The sequence below is a fragment of the Nicotiana tabacum genome, chromosome 8, assembly GCF_000715075.1.
Source record: "Nicotiana tabacum cultivar K326 chromosome 8, ASM71507v2, whole genome shotgun sequence".
NCBI lineage: Eukaryota > Viridiplantae > Streptophyta > Magnoliopsida > Solanales > Solanaceae > Nicotiana > Nicotiana tabacum.
This window is the reverse complement of record NC_134087.1, coordinates 63,490,020-63,497,777: the sequence shown is the minus strand read 5'-3', so window position 1 is coordinate 63,497,777 and position 7,758 is coordinate 63,490,020. Positions and strand designations below refer to the sequence as shown.

Sequence of the window (7,758 nt, the reverse complement as noted above, 5' to 3'; positions counted from 1 at the left end):
GAAAATCCATGTCGTGACAGGAGACAAGACTATTTATCAATAGACTATTTATCAATATGTTAGATTAACTAGGGAGGACGGAGCTAGACTAGATGGTTAATTAGAAGAAATCAAATAGTATAATTTTCTGCACCAGTTCTGAACTATGCAAAGTCGCTAAACTTTCTGGTCAAATAATCAAGAAATTGTCCTTATAAATAAGATCTCTTTGTAAACAATATTGGTCACCCATCTAAACGCTGTTTATAACTTTCGTTAGTCATGCAACCCATAGCTTTCTCTCAATTCACCATTCAATCGATTGCATGGATGTCACCTCAACCCATAACCACCATCCTCCGTCGCAAAACCACCTCATTACGGAGGTTACAGCCGATCTTCGCAGTGGCTTCACCCGCACGTCACCAGACTACTCACTCAATGCCACCAGAAAAACTGGAAATCTTCAAGTCTATAGAATCTTGGGTTTCCGAAAGCGTTCTCCCTCTTCTCAAGCCCGTAGAGAAATGCTGGCAGCCCAGTGAGTTTCTCCCTAACAAATCTCAAGGGCCCGAACAATTCGCCGAAGAGGTTCGGGCCCTAAGACAACGAGTTTTAGGGCTTTCTGACGAGTACCACTACTAAAAATCACCTGTTTACCGATGCAATTTATCGACGGATGTCCGTCAGTAACAAGGCTTTACCGACGGAAACTCATCGGTAAGTGGTTGGTAGGTAAATCCTTCCTCGTTAAAATATACCGACGGACCCCATCGGAAAGTCATCGGTCAAATAATTTTACTTACCGATGGATATCTGTCGGTATATTATAAAATAATATAATAATATCAATACCGACGAATATCCGACGATAAATTACCGACGGACACCATCCTTAAGTTTAGAATTTTAATTTAGTAATATAAAAATTAAAAATATGAATAAATTCATGTTCCGATGGCTATCCGTCGGTATTTTCAACAAAATCTGAAAATTTGGTTCAAGAATATCGACGGACTCTGTCGGTAAGTCCCTCGGTAAATCTGGTACATTTTTGGCAGGCAAGGCCTATTTTTTGTTGCACCACCTGCCAGCAGAATATTACAATACAAACTAAAATGCAACCACAATAAAACTCAACTTAACAACAAAAAAAACTTTATAAACTATATCTAGACATCCAAATTATCCCATCAAACATCCAAATATCCAAATTATCCTATCAATCATCAAAATTATCTAACCAAACATCAAAATGTAACATTCAAAGTTAACATCCAACTAAACAACATCCAGCCAAACATAAAATCACTCATCTTTGGATTCCCCCTCATCTTCTTCATCATTTGTATTATTTCCATCACTTTCATCCTCTTCCTAAATGTGGATTTTTGGTGGAGAGCGGGGCAAGCCGATTAAGTGATTCACTTGAGCCTTGAGGGACTCGATGTCATTCCTAAGCGAATCTCTATTCTTCTCTTCATGCTTCCGCACAATTCCTAGAAAGTTGTTGAATTGTTCGCTGCATCTCCTCAAGGTCCTCATTTTGCATGGTGGCGGATGTCCCAATACCTTGTAATCCCCAAAAGAGAAGTGAAAAAAATACACGAAGAGTTAGAATTGAATAATTCAACACCTAACTTCATAAACTTCAACTAGGTAAATATAAACTTCAAAAGGCAACAGCAAAAGAAGATGTTTACAGCTTTGAAATTGTTTTACTGGAGCTTCTAACTGGGAGAAAGCCAACAGATGAATCATTTTTGGAGGAAGGAACCAAGCTTGTAACCTCGGTAAACTTTTAGTTCACTTTTTTTCCTTTTACATGCTAGCTGACTTTACTCCTTTTACATAGGAATATTTCAAAGTATTTACACTCTCAGAATTGTAATGTACAATGTGCTTATCAGTGAGGTGCAAATAGCTAAAGTGGACATAAGCCTCTGAACTTAATAGGGAAACAAAAATTCCCAAGTCAAACCTCAATTTTTCTCAAACAATCTTATGTCACTTGACTCACTTGACAAGGCACCAGTTGAACAAAAAAACTTACAGATTAAGTTTTCTAACCTTTTATTCTTATGGTGATTAATGATTAGTGAGGCATTAGAGAAAATAGAAGAACCATATGCAAAGGAGCATGTCAAGACCGACTAGAAGCCTTTTACCAAGAAATAATTTCGAATCCACCTACAATTTGTGATAATATTCAAACTGGACCTAATGCTCCACTAAAGCATGTTACTTGTGCCAAAAGAAGATCACTGAATGAGAGGACCAGAGAAATAGGGAAGAGAAACCATGCAATAGCCTCAACCTCCCATTTGAACAAGACTAACAACTAGTCTTAGCAAAAATGAAACCTTGTTGAATTTAAACCTTAATGTGGACCTTGGACTTGGAACGCGATGTTATTATGTCTTTGAGGATAAAGAAAGAATGTAGGGAACTTAAAAGAACCAGCCAAGACCAACACCACAAAAGATATAATAATCAAAATGTCATGTTGTTTTTCTTTTTATCTAATCACCAAAAGTTTATGTTGTCATCATCTGCTTAAAAATTTCAATAATTCAAATAGAAGATTAAGGATATCTATTTGAATATCTCTAAGGGTTCTTACAGAAGACTTAAAACATTTAGTTGGAAAGGATAGCCTATAAAGTAGTATTTGCAAGCCTTAGAATTTCTTAACAAAAAGAAGAGCTTATTTACCAAAAAAGTATATACCTTGTAGTCCTCTAGTTTCAACCATTTTCTGCACTTGCATTTCGCATAAGGGTACCTAATCATCTCCTTATTTTGGCTAAATGACTTAGCATGATTAATAAACTCATCAACACCTTGTACAAATTCATTTCTTAAACTCCGCCGATTAGAAAGATTCTTATCGTACATCCACATACGATATTCCATCTACATATACAAACAACAAATTTATTATTCTTACTCATTTAATTTTATAACAATTACAACATAAGAAACATAGTTATTCTAAGCTAAATAGAAGACTGTTGAATGGATTTATCATGTCATGATTGTAAAGTAAAGGGAAACGGGATATGAGGAGCTTGGAGAATATGTAGTCCAAGGCAAAAAGCTATTTTTACTATGAAATCTAGAAAAAGGAACAGCTATCACAGAATTTCCATCTAAAACTTATCTTGTGAAGGAGAAGCACAAAACAGCTCGTGTACAGTGTACACTTCTCCAAGGAGAGAACAATAAGTTACTTTCTTTACCAAGCAAAATATTAAAGAAAGATATGTATGAAAAGACAAATTATCATAAATTGCAACAAGATAGAGTAGAGATAGACGTCTGGTCAGGAAAAACATAGTCGAAGAAAAATAGCGTACCACTTCCACAAACAGAGAAATATCTCATAATTAATTCTACTATTACTATATTAATGTCACGATCCGGATTTTCCCACCATCGGGAGTCGTGATGGCGCTTACTAACGAAGCTAGGCCAACCAAACTTTAAACATTCTCTGATAACTTCTCAACAATTACCATATACGAAAGCAATTAAATAAAAAAAACGGAAGACTTTAAGTTTATAAAACTGAAATTCAAATGCGGAAGTTTAAGACAAATCTCAACCCAAAATCTGGTGTCACTAACTCACGGACTGCTAAAGAGTGCTACAAACAAGTCTGAATGGAAATACAAAATATCTGTCTCGGTACAATGAAGACAAACTAAATAAGGAGAAGGACTTCGGCTTGTGAACGTCAGCTAGGCTACCTTGAAGTCTCTCGACTGAAGTCAGCTCCCGATCAATACGCTACTGCTGCGTTCCTAAAGCTGCTCCGGTACCGTAATCTGTGCAAAAAGCACAGAAGTGCAGCATCAGCACAACCGACCCCATGTGCTGGTAAGTGCCTGGCCTAACCCCGGCGATGTAGTGACGAGGCTAGGACCAAACTCCAGATAAACCTGAGCAGATATATAATATGTTGCGGAAAATAAACAGGAATAAGCAGTTTAAAATGAAAGGGGTACATGCTTCACGGAAACATATCAAGACCAACAAAAGAAACTTGTTAAAACATGAAAGGACAGCTCAATACCTACAACGATACAATAACAATACTGTTGCGGCGCACAACCCGATCCCTTATCATTTAACATTGTTGCGGCGTGCAACCCGATCCACATATATATATAGCTGTTGCGGCGCACAACCCGATCCAATATAATATCTGTTGCGGCGTGCAACCCGATCCAATTCATTATCTTGTGGTAGGCGTACCACCCGCTCCCATTTCATCATATCCTGTGGTAGGCGTACCACCCGCTCCCATTTTATTATCTTGTGGTAGGCGTACCACCCGCTCCCATTTCATTATCTTGTGGTAGGCGTACCACCCGCTCCCATTTCATTATCTTGTGGTAGGCGTACCACCCGCTCCCATTTTAGTTCATCAATATCGTCGATGAAAACAATCACGAACAAATCCAAATAGGGAACATAAGGAATATACTAACTTCCCGGCAAGGGAGAAACAACTATAACCAAACTTGTTACCACCTAACTTCCTCAGCTACATCTAGACTTGTTACAACACCGAACTACCTCAGCTATATCTAAACTTGTTACAACACCTAACTACCTCAGCTATAACCAAACTCGTTACAACATCTAACTACTTCAGCTATAACTAAACTTATTACAACACCTAACACAAAGAATCATCAACCTAAGCATCCGCAATATCAAATAAGAACATAATACAAGGGAACCACAACTCAACAATAGCCCGGCAAGGGTGCAACGTGATAATCTCTTCCCTTTCTCACTTTTATTTCACAACTCCCTTCACCACTCGAGCCAATACTCTAGAGTTTCAATTATCACTTATACTTTCACAATTCGTTACACAACTGGAGTCAACGCTCCTTAATGTTCATAGGTCACAATTCTTTCCACAACTTTACACAACAAAAATAGAAATCTTTATCAAGGCATGAATAATACAACAAAATCATGAAAATCACAATATAAGACTCACGGTCATGCTTGTCACCAACGTATAGATACTCGTCACCTTGCCTATACGTCGTACTCAACAAGAAGCAAGTAGCAGATATGACTCAACTCCTAATCCCTCAAGCTAAGGTTAGACCGAACACTTACCTCGAATGCTCCAACTCAAGTCTCGATTATAGCTTTACCTCTCGAATTCACCACCCAACCGCTCGAATCTAGTCACAAATTGCTTGAATGCATTAATAATTACTATTGGAACTAACCCCAATGCATAAAAATAGGTTTTTACAAGGTTTTTCCCAAAAAGGTCAAAAATACCCCCGTACCCACGTGGTCGAAACTCGAGGTTCGGACCAAAACCCGGTTATCCATTCTCCCACGAATCCAAATATATGTTTTGTTTTGAAATCGGACCCCAAATTGAGGTCCAACTTCTCAATTTGTAGAAAACCTAGGTTCTACCCAAAACACCCAATTTCCCCATGAAAATCTTTGATTTGAAGTTGAAATCATGTTAAAAGATGTTAAGAAGTGAAGAAATTAAGTTAGAAATCACTTACCAATGGTTTTGGAGAAGAAACGTTGTTTGGAAAATCGCCTCTTAGGTTTTGGGTTTTTAAAAAGTGGAACAATGACTGAAAGTCCCGAATATATATATTTTTGCTGGGGGCTGGCACGGACCTCGCAGAAATGTACCGCGGTCGCGCCGAGGGAGGGAAGAAGTGGGCTTTCTTTGAACCCACCCAGCGCGGACCGCACTGATTTGGTGCGCGGTCGCGCTGGTCGACCCTCTGAACTCCACCACGCGGACCGCACAGAAAAGCACCGTGGTCGCGTGGCAGCTAGCGCGGACCGCGCGGAAATGACCGCGGCCACACTGGGGCCTGCAACATCTGAAGCTGCATTTTTAAGCCTAAGACCTCCCGGGCCCCACTCAAAACTCACCCGAGCTCTCGGGTCTCCAAACCAAACATTCATATGATCTCGAAAATACTTTACAAACTTACTCGTGTGATCAAATCGCCAAAATAACATCATATACATAGGATCAAGCCTCAAAACTCATGATTTTCTTTCAACTTTCATATAACTCAAATTCCCCATTTTAAGTTCGAAACACGTCATATGACGTCCGTTTTTAGCCAAACTTTACAGATAGTGCTTAAAACATATTTAAGACTCGTACCGGGCGTCAGAACCAAAATACGAGCCCAATACCACAGTTTTCTGATAAATTTTCTTCTTCATTTTCCTTAATAAATTTCAGGAAACAATTTCACACAAAAATTCATTTCTCGGGCTTGGGACCTCGGAATTTGATTCCGGGCACACGCCCAAGTCCCATATTTTCTACGGACCCTCCGGGACCGTCGAATCCAAGTCCGAGTCTGTTTACCTAAAATATTGACCGAAGTCAATATTATGCATATTAATATCAAAATTCATCAAATTTCTCACATAATTCGCATATTTCAACATAAAAGCTTTTCGGCTACGCGTCCGGACTGTGCACGCAAATCGAGGCAACTAAAAGCGAGGTTTTCAAGGCCTCGGAAGCACGGAACAAGGAAGAATTACGGTGATGACCCTTTGGGGCGTCACATTCTCCACCTCTAAAACAACCGTTCATCCTCGAACGGACAAAAGAAAGAAGTACCTGAGTCGGGAAATAAATGAGGATAACGGCTCCGCATATCGGACTCGGACTCCCAGGTCGATGCCTCAGGAGGCTGACCTCTCCACTGAACACGCACCGAAGGAAAACTCTTCGACCTCAACTGTCGAACCTGCTGGTCTAGAATAGCCACCGGCTCCTCCTCATATGACAGATCCTTGTCCAATTAGACAGTGCTGAAATCTAACACGAGCAATTGATCGCCGTGATACTTCCAGAACATAGATACATGAAACACTGGATGCACAGCTGCCAAGCTAGGCGGCAAAGCAAGTCTATAGGCCACCTCTCCCACACGCTCAAGGATCTCAAATGGGCCAATGAACCTAGGGCTAAGCTTGCCTTTCTTCCCAAATCGCATCACGCCCTTCATAGAAGACACACGGAGCAACACTCGTTCACCAACCATGAAAGCAATATCTCAGACCTTGCGGTCTGCATAACTCTTCTGCCTAGACTGAGCTGTCCGAAGTCTATCCTGAATGATCTTGACCTTATCCAAAGCCTCCTGAACTAGGTCTGTACCCAATAACCGAGCCTCTCCCAGCTCAAACCATCCGACTAGGGACCGACACCGCCTACCATACAATGCCTCATACGGAGCCATCTGAATGCTGGACTGGTAGCTGTTGTTGTAGGAAAACTCTGCTAAAGGCAAGAACTGGTCCCACGAGCCTCCGAAATCAATGACACAGGCTCTGAGCATATCCTCTAATATCTGAATAGCCCTCTTGGACTGACCGTCCATCTGGGGATGAAATGTTGTGCTCAACTGAACCTGGGTGCCCAACTCTTGTTGAACCACTCTCCAGAAATATGAGGTAAACTGCGGACCTCGGTCCGAGATAATAGACATAGGCACCCCATGAAGGCGAACGATCTCCCTGATATAAATCTCAGCTAATCTCTCAGACGAATAGGTGGTGGCAACCAATAACAAAATGCGCTGGTCAGCCTATCTACAATAACCCAAACCGCATCAAACTTCTTCCGAGTCATCGGAAGTCCAGTAACAAAATCCATAGTAATCCTCTCCCACTTCCACTCAGGAAGCTCAATCCTCTGAAATAAACAACCGGGCCTTTGATGCTCGTACTTAACCTGCT

General features: G+C 40.5%; 1 long non-coding RNA gene across 1 annotated transcript; it reads right to left on the bottom strand.

Annotated features, from left to right (window-relative positions):
* Window positions 1-1,120: 1,120 nt before the first annotated feature.
* Window positions 1,121-3,286, bottom strand: LOC107819610 (uncharacterized). The gene is made up of 2 exons (XR_001655750.2): window positions 2,710-3,286; window positions 1,121-1,551 (listed from the first exon to the last, which is right to left on the bottom strand). It is a non-coding gene; the product is annotated as an uncharacterized LOC107819610 (long non-coding RNA).
* Between the last annotated feature and the right edge of the window lie 4,472 nt (window positions 3,287-7,758).